The sequence below is a fragment of the Chrysoperla carnea genome, chromosome 2, assembly GCF_905475395.1.
Source record: "Chrysoperla carnea chromosome 2, inChrCarn1.1, whole genome shotgun sequence".
Taxonomy (NCBI): domain Eukaryota; kingdom Metazoa; phylum Arthropoda; class Insecta; order Neuroptera; family Chrysopidae; genus Chrysoperla; species Chrysoperla carnea.
In genome coordinates this window covers 11,319,849-11,340,380 of record NC_058338.1, presented here as the reverse complement: position 1 = coordinate 11,340,380, position 20,532 = coordinate 11,319,849, and the positions used below count along the sequence as shown (strand labels likewise).

Sequence of the window (20,532 nt, the reverse complement as noted above, 5' to 3'; positions counted from 1 at the left end):
TAAGGCGTTTGTCTTTGCCTGTTTGTCCATTTTACTCACAACATTTTACTCTTTTTGTGCTTTAAATTGAGGTAAATACTTTCCAGATGCCATAATTTAATTTTTTTATAAATTATTTATTATTGTTGTAATTATAACTTGCAAAAAGTAATCAACTAAAAACTTCTCAACACTAAAAGCTGTAACTTGAAAATAGTTTCTACTTTGATAACCAGGTGTCATACCTCCTTTTGTCAGATCCCAATAATAATATAGGCAATTCAAAGTAAAATGCATAATTTTAAATAATTTTTCAACAATTATCTTTGACAAGGGTCTGCTACAGTTTTACCCTTGAATCATAAAGTGACAATTTATTATTCAACGTTTACACCTTGAAATTAATTTTAAACTTTTGTTATTAAGAATTTTATGTCAACATTTTAAAATTCACCAAGTAAATACTAAACGAATGAGAAGGACTGATTGCTTTACGTTATTTGACTTATGCAAATATTATAACGTTAATATTTTATAATATAATCTTCATATTTGAAGATATTAATCTCTTCAAGTATATGCTTATTATTTAGCTACCTCCGTGTATCGACCTTAACGTTAAAACAAGAATAATATTAACTATGCAAGACAAATACGAAAGATTAAAATAAAGTCATAAAATTAAAAAATTTCGATTTTTTTGATAACACAGGCAAATTTGATCCGATTTGATTGGAATTTTTTTTGAAACCCACTAATTTTGGGTCATTCTTTTCAGCTGTCATGTCAATTCTTCGCTAGCTATCACTTATGTGCTTAATTCCGGGACCCGGATTACAAATTCTTGAAAACTGTTGGAGCTAGGTTAATTTTGAATTCAAATTTGAAAAGTAAGACCCAAATTTAGTAGGATTACATACTTGGTTTATCAAAATTGGATAAAATTTAGATGTGATAGAGCAAAATTGAATTTTTTGGATTCTGATGACGTCACAATGTTAAAAAATTCAATTTTTTTGATAATGCAGGCAAATTTGATCCGATCTTATTGGAATTGTTTTTGGAACCCACTAATTTTGGGTCATGCTTTTCAGCTGTGATGCCAGTTTTTCGTTAGTTATCACCTATGTGCTGAATTTCGGAACCAGGATGCCATATTCTTTAAACCTATTACAGCTAGGTTAATTTTGATGACAAATTTGAAAAGTATGACCCAAATTTAGTAGGATTGCATACTTGGTTTATCAAAATAAGATAAAATTTAGATTTGATAGAGCAAAATTGAATTTTTTGGATTCTGATGACGTCATAAAGTTAAAAAATTCAATTTTTTTGATAATACAGACAAATTTGATCCTATCTTATTGCTATTTTTTTTGGAACCCACTAATTTTGGGTCATGCTTTTCACCTGTGATGTCAATTCTTCGCTAGCTATCACTTATGTGCTTAATTCCGGGACCCGGAGTACAAATTCTTGAAAACTGTTAGAGCTAGGTTAATTTTGATCACAAATTTGAAAAGTATACCTCAAATTTAGTAGGATTACATACTTGGTTTATCAAAATTGGATAAAATTTCGATGTGATAGAGCAAAATTAAATTTTTGCTTTAAATCCGTAATTTTTGTTTAAGTTTTTTTTTAATGGTAATTATTTTAAAATAAAAGAAAAAAAAAATTTTAAGTATAAGTAAACAATCATATTAATTGATAATAGAAAAAATAAATTGTAAAACCAGAATGACAAATTTGTTCATTCATTCAAAAGAAAAGGCCTTATCATGATAGTTGTTTGTAGACAATAAAAACTTGTTTATATGTGAAATAGTTAACAAGCACCGTTTAACAAGCTTTCCAAGTTCCAAGTCGTATTGAGTTTCATTAAAAAACTATCACGTTCAAAGTTATAAACGGGACAAACAGAGAAAAAATTTACATCCAATCTTTCTACGATTACATTAGTTCCTTTTCTTAAAGTACTAGGAAGCAAAATTACATGCAAAATGAGAATGTCAGCTATCGTGAAATCATTTGCAGAGTTTTTTTATAATTCATCATACATTTCTCGCTATGATTTGCACCCACTTTATTATACCATGCATATATGTAAATATGCAAGGTATACTAAGTTTAGTCCCAAGTTTGTAACGCTTAAAAATATTGATGCTACGAGCAAAATGTTGGTATAGATGTTCATAAAATCACCTAATTAGTCCATTTCTGGTTGTCCGTCCGTCCGTCTGCGGACACGATAACTCAAAAACGAAAAACGATATCAAGCTGAAATTCTTACAGCGTACTCAGGACGTAAATGAGCAATATAGGTCAATTGGGTCTCCTACGGACCAATCTTGTAAACCATTAGAGATAGAACAAAAGTCTAAATGTAAAAAATGTTCCTTATCAAAAAATAAACAACTTTTGTTTGAAAATTTTTTTCGTAAACATCACTGTTTACCCGTGAGGCCGAAAATTAGGCGGAAATTTTATAGTGTGTATTATATGGGAATATCAGTTATGTATGTGTGTGTAATGTGACAGAGTAATTAACACTGTCTATGCGAGGTATTTCAACAATTAACTCAGTCAATTGTTTGTTTTGACTTGTTTTTCAATATATTACCAATTTTTTGTGTGTAGATTCAATTTAAATATTCTAGCGATATGTTCTTAACATTTTCTCATTCGTGTTCAAGAATATATTGCGTTGTTCATTTTACATTATGTTGGAAATGTTGTGTGTTGGAGTCGTCAGTCATACTTGAAAGTGAACAGTGAAACGTCTCTAGATCGATTCATGTACATTCTCTATTCGTTAGAAGAGCATTCCTATAATAATTGAACAAGTTCCAATGCATTTTCTTTACGTATAGTTGGTAAAAGTACGTACTACTAGAAAATATTATGTTTTTTATACCTAGTTTGTTTGCTTTTTAACTCTTTCGTGTACATTTTTGTTACAATCAGATTGTAATTTCAGCAATTTTTGCGGATGATCTTTGATGAATTTTTTTAAGGGGTACCCCTTTGACAAAATCGAGAAAAACGCAAAAAAAAATTTTGCTATAGAATTGGACGAAACTCGGTGGAAAGGGTAATTTTGGTCCAAAAAGTGGAAAAATTGGGTTAATTTAATGCTTGGATGCAGAGTTTCTGAGATATCACAATATTTGGATCAATTTTAGTCCGTATCTCAAAAACTATTCGACCAGTCAACAAATGCACCCGATTTTTGTACTTTTTGGGTCAAAATTACCTTATATACTAAGTTTTATCGAAATTGGAGATAACAAAAATTTTTCGATTTTTTGCAATTTTTTTAAGGGGTACCCCTTTGAAAAAATCGAGAAAAACGCAAAAAAAAATTTTGCTATGGAATTGGACGAAACTCGGTGGAAAGGGTAATTTTGGTCCAAAAAGTGGAAAAATTGGGTTAATTTAATGCTTGGATGCAGAGTTTCTGAGATATCGCAATATTTGGATCAATTTTAGTCCGTATCTCAAAAACTATTCGACCAGTCAACAAATGCACCCGATTTTTGTACTTTTTGGGTCAAAATTACCTTATATACTGAGTTTTATCGAAATTGGAGATAACAAAAATTTTTCGATTTTTTGCAATTTTTTTAAGGGGTACCCCTTTGAAAAAATCGAGAAAAACGCAAAAAAAAATTTTGCTATGGAATTGGACGAAACTCGGTGGAAAGGGTAATTTTGGTCCAAAAAGTGGAAAAATTGGGTTAATTTAATGCTTGGATGCAGAGTTTCTGAGATATCGCAATATTTGGATCAATTTTAGTCCGTATCTCAAAAACTATTCGACCAGTCAACAAATGCACCCGATTTTTGTACTTTTTGGGTCAAAATTACCTTATATACTGAGTTTTATCGAAATTGGAGATAACAAAAATTTTTCGATTTTTTGCAATTTTTTTAAGGGGTACCCCTTTGAAAAAATCGAGAAAAACGCAAAAAAAAATTTTGCTATGGAATTGGACGAAACTCGGTGGAAAGGGTAATTTTGGTCCAAAAAGTGGAAAAATTGGATTAATTTAATGCTTGGATGCAGAGTTTCTGAGATATCGCAATATTTGGATCAATTTTAGTCCGTATCTCAAAAACTATTCGACCAGTCAACAAATGAACCCGATTTTTGTACTTTTTGGGTCAAAATTACCTTATATACTAAGTTTTATCGAAATTGGAGATAACAAAAATTTTTCGATTTTTTGCAATTTTTTTAAGGGGTACCCTTTGAAAAAATCGGGAAAAAGGCAAAAAAAAATTTTTTTGTGAATTTGATGAAACTCGGTGGATGGGGTAGTTATGATCCAAAAAGTATAAAAATGAATCCCTAGTATTTTTACGATCATTTTTCTATATTTCACCCAATTGAACTTGTTCACCAGACTAGTAGTGGCTAGGCATAACAGTACATACCGAATTTTTATATATTATGCGAAATACATTTTCAATACATACAATTTTTTAACAAGTAATAATAAGTTCGAATACATTATGCAGCATTTGCAAAATGTCTGCTGTTTCCATCAAGTTTATAAGAATAATGTCGATAACCTAGACTTGTTATTTTATAAACAACTCTGACAATATTGGTTTCAAAAACTTTGTAGTTTTTACCATTATTTGAGAATTGGATGAAACAAAATGAAAGTCAAATATTTACAAGAATGAAAGAAATAGAAATATCGATACTTTTAACAAAATTTTGGAATAGGAGTTCATAAAATCACCAAATTAGTTCATTTCCCGTTGTCCGTTTATCCGTCCGCCTGACTGTCTACACGATAGTTCAAAAACGAAAATTCGACACTTTCTATACAGGGTATTTCAACAATTAAGCCAGTCAGTTGTTTTTTTTCTATTGGACTGAGGAAAAAATCGAAAACTATACTCAAGAGGACCCTTCTATTGAAATTAAGAGCTTCTTACTTTTGGTGAGACTTTTCTAGAGGTGTCTCGTAACCAATTTTTCAGTGTCGCTAGTAACAAAAATTTTCTTGGCCTACTGATGTTTCTTTTTTTTATGCCATATCGCGAGATCTTTCGTATTCCTTTGTCAATTTTTATAATTTACCTCTTAATTTAAAGCTTATGTTGGCTGATAGACTCATGCTATAAAAATGTAGGTACCGCTATGTAGGATAAAGAAATAATGGGTATGGAGGTTAGCGGGCCATGCCCGAGCATCGGGCCTCGAAGCAATGGTTCAGAGCACCTAGCCAAATAGACCCTTGTACTCTATCCCCGCTACGCTTTTCAGTGGCTATTATAACCAACTGATGTACTGAAACCCAGGATTTGACTAGCGCTGAGTTTCCTAATTTCTTCTGGTTCGACTATGGCCGGACCAAACCATTTCCTTCGCTGCTGTATGAGCGCCGGGCAGTAACAGAGAAAGTGGATCGATGTTTCTTCTGAATTTTCTCCGCATCTGTCACACGAAGAAATAAAATTAAAATTTAATTTTGTTGTATGTAATTTGTATATTATATCTGTAATAAAATTGCCTATAAATTAACGGAAAGTAAATTACTGTTGATATTTATCACTTATATATTATTTCTCTAGTTTTCTTGACTTATGGACTTTTTTTCCCTTATGTGTATGAATAATAAAACCTGATGGGTATTGCCAGTAATGAAATAAATTTGATTTTTGATTAAAGTCAAATAATTTAAATTACCTATGACGTAAATTTCATATTTATTGTCACATTTGTTAATATAAAATAAGCATTTGCATATTACTGTTGAATGATTGATCATCATGTTATATAATATTTATTATATATTAAATAGGTATATATTGCGTACATACCAATAGAAATAATAATAGTATTGAATATATATTGATAATATATTGATAACAATGTTCAAAGAGCACAGTACCAATATTAGTTTGTTACAATATATAGCATTCTATTATATATTTTAAAGTATTATTATGTAATAATATATTTGTAGAAAACTACGAATATGACGTTCAGATACGTTCACATACGTTCACAGTGATATGTATGTATATACCTATACAATATACGTTCAATTACTATTGATTTTTGCGATATTATATTCACATATCAATATGTTATTAAAACTATTATACAGTGAGTTCGATAAGTAACGAACTTGTTCATTCTTCCAGAGTATAGAGACAAGAAACATTGTAGGTTTCAAAAGACAATAAAATTTAAAAAAATGCTTAGGATCGAATGCAATTTTAGTTTTCAGATATTTAATCTAATAGAAGAATATAAATATTATCGAAGATAATAAATGAGAACTCTAGGATATGTCGAAATAAATTTCGATTTTTGCCCCAATTCCTAGATCAGTTTTTTGTATTTTTAAAATACGTATTTTCGACTACCAAGTAGTCATCATCAGTAAGAATTAGCAAAGAGTAACATTCACTAGCTAATTCTTACTGATGATGACTACTTGGTAGTCGAAAATACGTATTTTAAAAATACAAAAAACTGATCTAGGAATTGGGGCAAAAATCGAAATTTATTTCTAATAGAAGAAGATTGCAAAGTATCCCGTAGCCTCATTTTTTTGTCCTCATACGTGAAACTGATTTCAGAGAATTTTCTTAACTTTGGAAAATCTTCGTTTTCGACGAGTAGAAAAAAATGTGTCTATGATCGCAATGCTTAGTTTTTGACGGAGGTTTTCACTCGATTTTCGAGAAAAACACCAAAAAAATTTGTTTTGGAATTTGAAGAAACTCAGTGGATGGGGTAATTTTGATTCAAAAAGTAAAAAAATCAGGTTAATTTAATGATTGAATGCAGAGTTTCTGAGATGTCGCAATATTTGAATCGATTTTAGTCCGTATCTCAAAAACTATTCGACCAGTCAACAAATGTATCCGATTTTTGTACTTTGTAGGTCAAAATTACCTTATATGCTGAGTTTGTCGAAATTGGAGATTAAGAAAATTTCTCGATTTTTTGCAATTTTTTTAAGGGATATCCCTTTGAAAAAATCGAGAAATTATCGTAATGGGGTAATGGTGTGGAAAATGCTCATATCACGAGTGATGACGGTCTAATACAAAAGTATAAAAATTGTTTAATATTTGAGTGGTAACTGGTTAGCGGCAAATATGTATCTAGTAACAATAACAAAACCGAAATCTATTTTCACTTGCTGTATGCATTACCACGTATTATAATGTTTACCTAGAACGCTAGAATTAAATGAACATATGCATATCGCGTGTGCTAACTAAATAAATTATTATTACCAACCTAACACAAGCGTTGCGCTGCGCTCACTGGTTATACAATTTTCAAATGTTAACCCAAAACTACTCTACAGAAACTTACATACATGTGTAAACTAACAAAGTACACATACTGCATGTGCTAGGATAAACAAGTTATTGTTTCCGCAGAATTAGTTTTTATAAACTGTAAGCAGAACTAGTTTTTACAGCTTTAAGGCAATGTATTGTACATAGCAACGGGTACTCGGTAGCTATAGGTTACGGTAACTACAGTTGCGGAATTCCCCACGGGTCATGCAAGTATCAATATTTTTAAGCGTTACAAACTTGTGACTAAACTTAGTATACCTTTGTATATTTCATATACATGGTATAAAAATGAGGGATTGTGGTCATAATGTGTTACTTGGTCATAATCCAAGTAACACAGGGTATAAATGGCATATCGTATCACTCCGCTAGCCATTATATTATCTTTGATTAGATTTATTGTTTGTAGTCAGTTTTTTTAATTTTTATTGTTTGTTATAAGGATATTCATTATTGTTACACCCTGTATATGATAATGTGGTGTATTATAGTTATATAATGCATTGATTATGTAGGCAGACAAATGCATGCATAAAAGCGTAAAAGTAAATGTGGTGAAAGAACAAAAGATAATGTAGAACTAACTAGGTGACAATTTGTATGAACCTGTTATTGTACTTTGGTACTTGGTACACTGAGTACCAAATACTTCAATTTTGGTTGTTAATTTATTTTAAGCGGTATAATTGGATAATAAATAAGTCTTTGAAATTGAACTATTCATTGGGGCACTCAATATTTAATATCAATAATTCGTGGCACCTTAAGCTTTTACGAATGGTCGTATATGAGTGACTACTACAAAATTATTTTCTATTTTTTTAACAAAAGCTTATACTTTAAAAATTCTTTTTTACTTAAAAGTTTTTAGTAATTGCACACCATTTTGATCCATGACAGCGTCTCTTTCTTGATTTTGACAAATTTAATCGAATATTAGATTTTTCTTTCAAAATTCTTTCGTGTCTATTACCTATACACTTTTTTATCTCTTTTCTTTGTCTGTCATGTCAATTTATATTAAACCATAATGATTTTTCGATGAAACGTGTTATTTAATGTGATATGGGTTTATATAATATAAAAAAAAAATAATGGGTCAAGTGCGAGTCAAACAAGTATCATAAAGGGTACGTATAGATTATGTTGGGTTACGAAAATTATTCAAATATGTATTTATCCACTTTACCAAACGATATTTATCTGTTAAATACAAAAATTTCATATTTCTATCAGTTATCTCTAATCTATTTTTAGCCACAGATATCGCACCGAGGAGTTAGAATCGAGTTAGGAATTACAAAAAAATTTACTTGGGAGCACCTATATTGGTGTCGATTTCAAAACGTAATTGCTCCAAAGGAAATTGTTGATGGAAATATTTCCATTAAAATTGTTTTTTTACTATAATATAATAATGGGACTTAGCCTCCGTTCCTCAGACATACATCTATAAGAGAGGCAGGGCTTCTGTACACTTAAAGCTACTCACATAATTATTTTTTAATCTACATACAATTAAATTTATGAAGTGGGTGGAGTTGGTTACTTCGTTCTTATCAAAGCGACGGCAATCTGATCAATTTACCGATTTATCGCACAATTAATTATAATTGATCAGACTACCGCTGTCTGGATTCGTACCCACCACCTCCCAGTCTATATAAAGCTCGGCTATTTAGCCGATTATATTTGTTGAAGATGATTCAAAGTTTTATATACTGAATCCTTTAATAAAGCTTTTATATTTGTTGTGTACGTAAGGCTTGAGAATTAAATCAGCATATACATCTTGAGATAATGAGTTTTTTTTTATAACATTATTTTTATAAAATAATTTTTAACATATATAAACGATTAACAACGATTAGTAGGTACTTCGTTTTCTTTATGAATAAATAAGTAAGGGTAGAGTATAGTCCATTTGAACCGATGTTTTACTACATTTTATAATGCATAACAAAAGATTTAATGACTTGTGAAAATGAAATTAAAAAAGTGTTATACTGTTTTTATACCCTGTATATGTGACATATATATCAAGGTATACTAATTTTAATCCCAAGTTTGTTACATCTTAGTATCTTTTCCTGCATCTTAGTTGACAGACCCTATATATATTCTGTGTAAAAATGAAATTAAAATTTATCAAAAACCCCCCAAACATAAAGTTGAGGTTAGTTTCAGCTAATGTAATATATGATTCCAAAATTATTCGTTTTACTTACAATATCGGTACATTTATAGTCACACATATAAATATAATATGTATTTTAATGGAGCAATAATATAAATAACGAGACATTTGTATCATCAATCATTTTGTGCAAAGCAAAAGAACATAAAATTCTCCACATAAAATACATATTTCAGTTCATCGTCAGCAATGGTCATATGTATTTATGTATATACATACGTACGAAGAGTAGACATTAGATTAAAAAAATCTGGTATTTAAGCCACAAGACTTCCATAATCAAACTAAGTTACCAAACTTGGATGTTAAAATTAATCTTGGATGAAGACCCAAATAGCTTCTACAAACACATAATAATAATGTATTAGACAAGAACACTAGTCAATAAAAATGGGTCAAACAAACATTATAACCATGGTAGAATGAAGACAAGGTATGTTCTTCTAACGGGCCTATTTTCTTAAGGTCCGCAAATCGCCAACTTGCCGCCATAAATGATTATTTCCCCTCCCTCGTTAAAAAGAGAAAAAAGAGAGTAAGTAATTAGTATGGCGGCTATGGTGAGAGAGCACTTTCCCCAAAATATCGGTTTAGTTAAGTTTAAGTTTTTAGTTACATAAAAATAAAATATCACAGGGTCATTCTAGTTTTCGAAATATAGATAATGCAGTTTGGGTTGTTGTATATGGATGTAGAAATGTGTGAAAATAATGACACCACATAGCCTCAACGAATCTGCTAATACCCTGCGAAGGATACTACAAAAGCTTTTACTCGAATTCTTCATGTTTTATATAAAATACATATTTATTCTGTCGACCATATTTTTTCCAATATCCGCCATATTGGCACTCTTTAATACCTGAATAAATACTCCCCATTATTGACAAGGGTCTAATCCTACTACCATGCATTTTTGCCATTATTAACACTAATTCAAAATCAGCAATATTGATATTACATCGATACATCGAATATCCATCTATATTAAAATATCGATATATCGTTGTCGTCGTATTATCGGACGTGCGGCGTACTCCGAAATTTTTTTCTTCGCATTTTTGTATACCTGTATATAATTGTATACCTGCAGGTATATAATTGTATACCTGCGTTATACGGCCCTTATATATATGGTCTGAGTTCAAGCGTAGGCGTTCCGAAGATCTTATATTACTTTGTTAGGGTCTTTGTTAGCAAAGTTGTTGCGGCTATTACAGAACACTGGTTGGGCGGCAGGCATGCTGAACGCCTGGGCCTGGCAGTGTATCACGAATACTGCAGGAGCTGCCACAGTGGTGAGAAGGAGAAGACAATGTCTCATCTTCTCTGTCACTGCCCAGCTCTTGCCATGAGGAGATGGACTTACTTGAGTCAGTCTCTCTTTGATAACCTCTCCGACCTAAAGTCCGTCTACGTCAAAGCTCTGATTTGATAACAATAGCTTCTATTCTACCAATATTTGCAAATACAAGCTAAAAATGAACATTATTGTGAAACGGAATACAGAATAAAATGCAATGAATAAAAATATCTTTGTTAACTATTCTAGATTATATTCGCAGTCAATAAAGACCCAGGGAATTTGAGGATTTACTATACATATACTATGTCTAGCTATAGTTAAATTTATTTACTTACTAACTTAACTGTTTATTAGTATTTTACAATAGACATCCTTCGTTTTGCAGCATTGAAAAATTCATTGTTAAGATTTATTTAGTTTTTAGTATGCCAAAAAATTTTACATTATCTTAGTTGAAAATAAGTTGGTACTAGTGTCTATGCAAGTAATACGTTATAGAATTCGTTTATGAATTTGTTGCGAAGAGCATTACGTACTTCCTTGGATTACTCACTTTTTAGTATTTGTAATCGATCAGCAAATCCAGAACTTTAACTAACAGAAATATTTACGAGAATTCTAAATGTAATTAAAATGTGCATTCTAGACTCGGAAAATGTTTATTCTTAAAACGAGTAGAACCTACGAATAGAATATTATACATTACTTGTATGGGCACTGATGTGGTAAACTTCCGGACCAGAATAGAAAGTAAATTTGAAACTAGTATGAAACTAGTGTTTCTACCCTTATATTTCGAAAAAAGAAAATCAAACAATTCAAAATCAGCTCATTTTTATTGGGGTCGAAAATAAAGTATGTGTTGTTTTGTAAGATGGCATCTTCATAGTCAAACAGGCTAAAAACAATAATTAAAGGCAAAAACTTCTAGGCTAAAAAATAGTTGCTATCTATACTTCAAACACCAAATATTTAGTTCCACTAAAAAAAAAAAGTTCACTCTTGTTTGACCATGAAAACGCAAACGTTTGTAAAAAACTGAATACTCTTTTATGATCTTTCATGAAATGTAAGGGTGGGAACTTAAATAAAATCACCTCTATGTATTATTTCTCGTATATCGATTAGGTGTAATATTTTGTTCATACAAATAATGCATTCTAGTTATTATTATTAAAATGATTGTATGTACAGATGAATATGTATATTGATCGGCTATTGAAAATTTTTGAATTAATCACTTTGAGCGATTAAAAACAAATTCCTAAATAAAAAGGAACCCAAAACTTTTCCCAAATTAAAAATAACAATTTTTACACTGAAACTTTTTGATCTCTAACGGTTTACAAGATGGATCCTACGGATTCAATACCCAATTGACCTACTTTTTACGTCCTCAGCACGCTATAAAAATTTCAGCTTGATATCTCTTTTCGTTTTTGAGAAATCGTGATGGCAGACGGACAGACAACCGGAAATAGACAAATTAGCTGATTTTATGAACACCTATAGAAAAATTTTGTATCAGAGCATTAATATTTTTAAGCGTTACAAACTTGAGACTAAACTTAGTATACCTTGGTATATTGCATATACATGGTATAAAAATCCGGCTAGTTTATGAAGGATTGCAATGAGGATAATGGTAAGACTAACCGCCGCGTCGCTTGAAATTTGATGCATTTTTTATTTCAATTTGTATAATGTCCAAAAAATTGTCACTCAAATATTGTGCAGCTAAAAGAACTATAGTAATAGATTTTCACAATTTTACTTATATATATATATTATATATGGAAAGTGGATTCTCTATTTTGTGATATGTGGTTTTCTTATCTTTATCGATGTATGTTTTTTATTCATTTCATGTGAAGTCGTCGTCATTTCGTTATTCTTTCATTTATTCTTCTTATTTATCTATGATAGTAACAGTTTTTCTTATTTTCTTTCTATATGATTTTATTATTTATGTTATTGAAATAATATTTTTCTTAAAAAGAAAATCATAATTTTGTCATAAAAATATTACAGTTCCCCATCTATGCTATATTGTTTTTTATTAAATTTATATCTAGATAACAGTCAATTTATACAAGCTATTGATTTGTAATTTCTATTGATGAGAGACCAAAAAGAAAAGGCGACTAAGTCACTGAAACGAGCCATACAAAATTCATTTACAAAAATGTAAATTATGAAGGCCAATGGTCTGAAAATCATTTTAGAAAAGTGAAAAAACTGATTTCTTTGTTTAGATTTGAGCCTGCCTATGACTGTCACATTTGCTGCTTGATACCATCATAAATTTTCCCAATATCTCTCATTTCAAGCAAAACAGAAAGATTTCCTGATTGGAACTACAAGGTCGAGTCTTGGTAGATCAAAATTTGGTACGCATGGATTTTGGTATATGAGAAAATTGTAAAAATGTTTCGCCAAAGTATCAGACAAATGAAACTATCCCTGTAATATGTTGTTTTAACTTTATACATAAGACAAGTAAGTTTGAATTATACTTTAATAAGTTAGTTTTGGTATAACATGAAGTGTTATCGATATTTTAATAGATATCTACTTACAAACATTGCAATGTTATGTCAAATTCAAAATAGATATGTATTTTATAAGATCTCTGAATCATTAATCATTTTATAAGATTCTAGGATGATTCGTTGTAGATGATAATGTTTGTTTTGTACTTTAGAAAGCTTATACAGCTTTTTTTTTTAGGTATTTGATCAGAACCGTATTAGTACAATATTATAAGGAGAAATAATTATGAATTTCTGAACCTAGTGAATAATTTTGTCCAACCATTTAATGATAGCCTGTACTAGTGATGGGGCGAATTTTGAATTTTTTACATTCGCGAATGCGAATATTCGTCCCATCACTAATGTATATACTATGGGTGTGTTCCGTAATATTCACCAGTATACTGCCGATGACGTCATAAGCCGACGCCATAATGGTGAATCGTTCCGAAATATACTGGCCAGTGCGTGACGTCATATTTTAAGTTATTCAAAAATATAACTTACCTGTATTTGCTCTATGATACTCTTCAGGAGTTACTTTGAGCGTATAAGATTTCTTATTGTATTCATCAATTACGAGTAGGTCTTTTTCAGACACTATTATTCTTTCTTAATAAACAATAAATAAATACATTTCTTGCACAAACACCCGGTGAATACATGCACACTGTCATGTCCGTTTTACCAGCACGATATGGCGTAGTATAGCAGTACAATATGGCGTCGTTGAGCACTGGCCAGTATAATGGTGCATATTACAGAACACATCCCATATATTTACAACATGAATATTAGATATTAGTATTTTATTTATATGTTGTTTTCGAGCTAGCTAGAACTGAACATAACACGTACCATTACATTACTAGAAAGGTTTTGTGTGGATGGTTTTGTTGAAAATATTGTGGTGCACAAAATCATAATTTTAACTATGTATACAAGATGGTCAAAAGTCAAAAATAGCAGGAAGGAATGAAAGGTTTTAAGAAGTACTCGATCAATGTTGGTAAAATTGAAATTTCTATAATAAACAAAATTGTACAAAATGAAATTAACATATGTTATTGTTAAAAAAACTCCGACAAATGCGATTTATTCCTTGTAAACAAATTTTTGGAAATTTTGCTATAAAATGTTCTCAATCGAGTCGGTTCGACCGTTTAGGGGCTACGATGCCACTGAAAAACACACAGACGCACTGATAAACATTTTAAAATTCTAACACTCCTTCTTAAATCAAAAAAATAGTTAATATAGCCAGACTAGACTCTTTTTTTGTAAGAACTCTGTCCTATATGAAGGATAAATAAAATAACTAAAGCATTTACGTTTTACCCATTTACAAGAGCGAAATTTTTCGAAGAGAAACAAAATTTTTTCACTTGAACATTGAACATAAATAATATCTTTGTAAACTTAAAAATTAATTGAAACTAACCATAATCGCAAATAATTATATGAGTACCTCGTTAAGGGATTTTTTCGTCTTATAATTTTATCATTTTATACCTTTTTCTAAAACTTCCCTATTTTGAAACATCTTGTATACGCATACAGTGCAGCGGCTTTAACATACGAAATATTATTAAAATTATTAACAAAATTCATTTTATTAATTTTTACATTCGTTATAAGTGTTTATATAATACTAGCTTGATACTCGTCCGCATTGCTGATACTTTCCCGCAATACTTGAAATAGGGGTAGGGATTGTTTTATTCTGATGTATAAGCTAAATTATTATAGAGTTTCATTCAAATACATTCTGTATTTTTGGCGTGAAGTCGCAACAAACAAACAAACAAACAACCTTACTTTCACAAATATAATATATAGGGATAAAAAATTAATGTTTTTATTTCCTGTGCTGTATATAAGTAGTCAATACTAAAAAATCAATATTTTAAAAAACAAGTCTGTAATACAAAAATAGACGTAACAATAATGGACTAATTAAGGAAGTATCCTCGGCAGTCATAGAAAAAAATAACATAAATCTCTTAATTGATCGATAAGATACCCATTATTTTTTGATTTTATAATATGTATCGTTAACTACAACATACTAAAAATTTGGATCATTTTCTACTAATTTATTTTTTTCTATTACTGGTGAGGGACCCTCCTTAAGCAAAATGAAATAAACCACTCACGTTTTCTGAAACCTGGTACAACGTGTTTTATAGATGTAAAAAATAAAAATATCGAGCAAAGCTCGGTCACCCAGATACTTATTATTATTATACAACTAGCGACCCGCCCCGGCATCGCACGGCTGCAATGCTGATACTAAATACACTACAGAAAAACTGTGAACGTTGTATATAAAAACATAGCCCCCCGCTCTGGCTTCGCACGGGTATAAAATATATAGCCTATGTGATTAAAATCGATCCAGTAGTTTTGATTTATTCATTACTGCCCGTGGCCCGCACGCGTTAAGTTTGGAGTAAAACAATCCCCCTTTCCCTATACCATGAAGATTTCCTGCTATCTTTGGAATATCTAAATTCATACACTACATTTTTACTTATTTACTTATTACATTTTTAACTATTTATCTCAAAAATAGCAGTACTTCTCCACTATTTAATTGATGTTATTATACATATAAACCTTCCTCTTGAATCACTTTATCTATTAAAAAAAACCGCATCAAAATCCGTTACGTAGTTTCAAAGATTTAAGCATACAAAGGGACATAGGGACATAGGGACAGAGAAAGCGACTTTGTTTTATAATATGTAGTGATACTTTTCAATAGGTACGCTCAATCGTACCTATGATCTAATTTTATAAATTTTTAAGAAAGAGACGTGATTAATCTGCTACACACTGTAGACGTTAGACAACATTAAAACTTAATCTAAAACCTATGTAGTAGGTGGTTTCAGTTTGGTTGTTTAATGTTTAGTAATCGAATAATTCATATGAAATATTATAAGTGTGTAGTCTGTATTATAGATATAGTTATAGATATTATTATATTTATTATTTGAAAGTTTTGAAAGATATGGTTTTATTAATGATGGGTTTAATATTTTATAGCTATAGACACAGATATAGATGTAGAATTGAACCAAGGAACAAACTACTTATATAGAATTGATATGTTGTGTTGGGTAACTACATAATATTTAGACCGTAAACCGTAAGCCCATTTCCGACAAAAAATTGTACAGGATGTTCTATTATGGACTGCAGAACTTTTGCTTCCTAAATAAGCTGAGAAAAAAAAGAAGAAAATGTTCTTTGCCTAATTTGGATGTGAAGCCTATTTAACGAGATAAATAACTCTGTCACATTACATATACATACATGTCACACATATATACATACTATACAATTTGCGCATAATTTGTGCTCTCACGGGTAAACAGTGATGTTTACCAAAAAATGTTTCAAAAGAAAGTTGTTTTATTTTTTTTTATAAGGAACATCTATTACATTTAAACTTTTATTCCATCTCTAACAGTTTACAAGATGTTTTACGGACCTAAGACCCAATTGACCTTTGTTGCTCATTTACGAACTTGACCTCACTTTTTACGTCTTAAGCAATCTATAAAAATTTCACCTTGATATCTCATTTAGATTTGAGTAATCGTGATGACAGACGGACAGACAGACAACATACAGACGACAGACAGACGAAAGGCAGACGACAGACAGACGAAAGGCAGACGACAGACAGACGAAAGGCAGACGACAGACAGACGAAAAGCAGACGACAGACAGACGACAAACAGACGAAATACAGACGACAGACAGACGACAGACAGACGACAGACAGACGACAGACAGACGACAGACAGACGACAGACAGACGACAGGCATACGACAGGTAGACGACAGACAACCGGAATTGGACAAATTAAGTAATTTTATGAGCACCTACACCAAAATTTTGTTCATAGTATCAATATTTTTAAGCGTTACAAACTTGGGACTAAACATAAACATAATATACTATGTATATTTCATATACATGGTATAAAAATCATAATAATTTCTTTTTGTTATGGGATCACGGTTAAATTAGGAACTATAGTTCAGTAATAAGTAGAATAGTCACTAAGATCATTACAATACTGTTCTGTATACTCATAAGACATAATATTTTGAACAGATTTGATTAACATATAACTTAGTTATAAATTTATTAATTTACAATATGATAGATATTTCATACCAAACTATTAGTACTTCTATTATGAGAAAATAACATCTATTGTTTTATATCTAGTACAGAGAAAACAGTCAGATATTTAGTTTAAGGTAGTACTATCGGTAATAGACTTTGCATTCAGAATTTAATGAAATTTGGCATAGTTGTCCATTATAATATCTTAATTAATCAGTTAAGTTTTTAGGGGCCTTCAGGGGCCTTAGGGGCCCCTAAAAATTTAACTAATTAATTAAGATATTATAATGGACCACTATGCCAAATTTCATTAAATTCTGAATGCAAAGTCTATTACCGACAGTAATACCTTAAGTTAAAAAAATGTAACGGAGAAATTGAAAATTTGGTTATAGGTGTAGACGAAAGGATGTAAAATAATAATTATAAGAGCCCTGTATGATTGAGTGCAGAAAAATTTTAAAAACTTACATAAAAGAATCAGTATATCAAATAAATTCAAAAGAGTAACAGATTTAGCTTTTATACAAAATTTGAACCTGACATAATTATGCACATTTTTGTTTCTAGCATCAAAATTGTAGGCGAAAACAACTGACTGAATTAATTGTTAAAATACCATGTAAAGACAGAGTTAAGAGAGAAAGATAGCTACTCTTCCGCATAAAGTAATAAGAGTATCTTTCTTTTCACTTCCTCAGAAGATATAGTATATGCTAGTTTCTAACCTAATTTGTACCCTCACGGATAAACTGTGATGTTAACAAAAATAATAATTTTTTACATGTACACTTTTTACAAGATAGGTCCTACCGAACTAAGATCCAATTGAACTATGTTCCTCATTAACGAACTCGACTTCAGCACGGTATAAAAATTTGAGCTTGATATCTCTTTTCGCTTAGAATTATCGTGTTGACAGACAGACATGCAGAAAACCGGAAATGGACTAATTAGGCGATTTTTTTAAAAACCTACATCAACATTTGGTTCGTAGTATCAATATTTTTAGGCGTTACAAACTAGGAACTAAACTTAGTATACCTTGATATATTTTATATGTACATGGTATAAAAATCATCAAATTTTTACTTGATGATTTAAGTATAAGTTTATAAAGAACCAGCAATTGACTGAAAAATTTCAATAATACAAAAATGTACAAATTATGTGACCTATAACTTTCTCTTAATGAAAGCATACTTTTGATTTATTGAAATAAAATTGATTTTTCGATGTTAAAAACAGATTTCTCGAAATTATCGAACAAATTCTCTGAGGAATTAAACCAATTTTGTATAACCCAAAAAACATTTTTTTACGATTTCCTTAAAGACAATCTAAATGTTTTTCGGGCATAAAAAACAATTTCTGCTATTCCCAAGTTGATGACAATAAAAATCAATAGCTATCAATATTTATTTACCTTTTTGATAAAAAAAAAACAATGAATAAATAATGAAAATCCAATTAATAAAATATTTATTCGATCCAAAAGTAAACACAAAAAATTTGTCATTCCATTTATGAAATAAACATTCATATATGTTACAATATTTCACATAATTTATGCGTTACAAAGACCTACATATATTTGTGTTTCTGGTTTCACAAGCATGCAGAGGGGATGGAAAGATACAGAAAAAAAAGGTCGGATATAAACACATACACATGCATATCGATAATAAATATATGTATACATATATCTCATACGTATTCATTCAAGATATTCGAAATAATAATATATAAGAATTATCTATTATCCATTTCAACGTTGTGTGTTTCGATGTGTTTTCGAAGAGAGTTATTACATACAATCCGAAAATATGTGTGAGTAAGTAAGTACAAAAAAATAAAACCTTATATACATTTGGAGATAATATCGACACAACCGGCAGGCAACCAGCCAGTGTATGATATGTACTGAGCTTGTACAAAGAGTTCATAAAACAGCGAATAAGCGAATATTTTTAACACGAAGTATCCTTACGAAGTATCCTACCGTACGTCCTTAAATGAGCTGGCGGAACAAATGAATGTAAACCTGGTATGGGTACCGGGACACAGGTACATTCCAGGAAATTGCGAAGAGGACGAGCTTCCCAGAAATGGCACAATGTATAACCCCCAATAAATATCAGGGAGTTCCATTTGCGAATTTCAAGTTGCTTCTCAAAGAGGATATCTTAAAAAGGACCAATCTTAGATGGAGGGAGGAATGTACTTGTGGTACCAAAAGACAGATATGGTCTGAGTACAATCGCAGGCGTTCCGAAGATCTTATATCACTTCCAAGGGCCTCTGTTCGCAAAATTGTTGCGGCTATTACAGGACACTGGTTGGGCGGCAGGCATACTGAACGCCTGGGCCTGGCAGTGTATCACGACTACTGCAGCAGCAGTGGTGAGGAAGAGGAGACAATGTCTCATCTTCTCTGTGTCTGTCCAGCTCTTGTCATGAGGAGATGGACTAACTTGAGCCAGCCTCTCTTTGTAAATCTTCGTAATCGTGTTGAAAACCCTCTAAATATGAAAATTCTCAGCTTGTACTATACTAGCAATGTTAAAAAACTGATAATAATAAAAATCATAGCACAAATTAATTCTGTCTTTTCTTCTGTTATAGGTAAGTTTAACAACACTGCAGCTTTTATGTTTTGGTCGGGTAGCTCCAAGCTTAATTGATAAAAGGTAAGTCTCATGATTTATTATTTTAATATAATAGTAAAACTAAACTATGTTTCAATTTTGTGGTTATTATATACATATATAATATGTAAACTTATTTGAAAATATAAAATTTCAAAAATTATACGCTTGTTTATTTTTTTATTAATCTCGTCTCCTTCGAGAAGCTTTTCAAAATGGATCCGAGACGAAGTACCATGAAGTACAGTTTTGATAATTGTTATGTCCGTTTTAAAATTTGAATTTTAGTATTCGAAATTTTGAATTTCTCTCACTATTACTATATTCTCGATTCGGTATTATTGAAACTTTTCATATCTATGTGTGTAAACGTA

The 20,532-nt window shown here is 30.7% G+C and overlaps 1 protein-coding gene across 7 annotated transcripts in view; it reads left to right on the top strand.

Moving 5' to 3' along the window:
- Nucleotides 1-20,532, top strand: part of LOC123294017 (disks large 1 tumor suppressor protein) — a 1,177,915-nt gene that overhangs the window by 279,671 nt on the left and 877,712 nt on the right. The window lies entirely within an intron of this gene.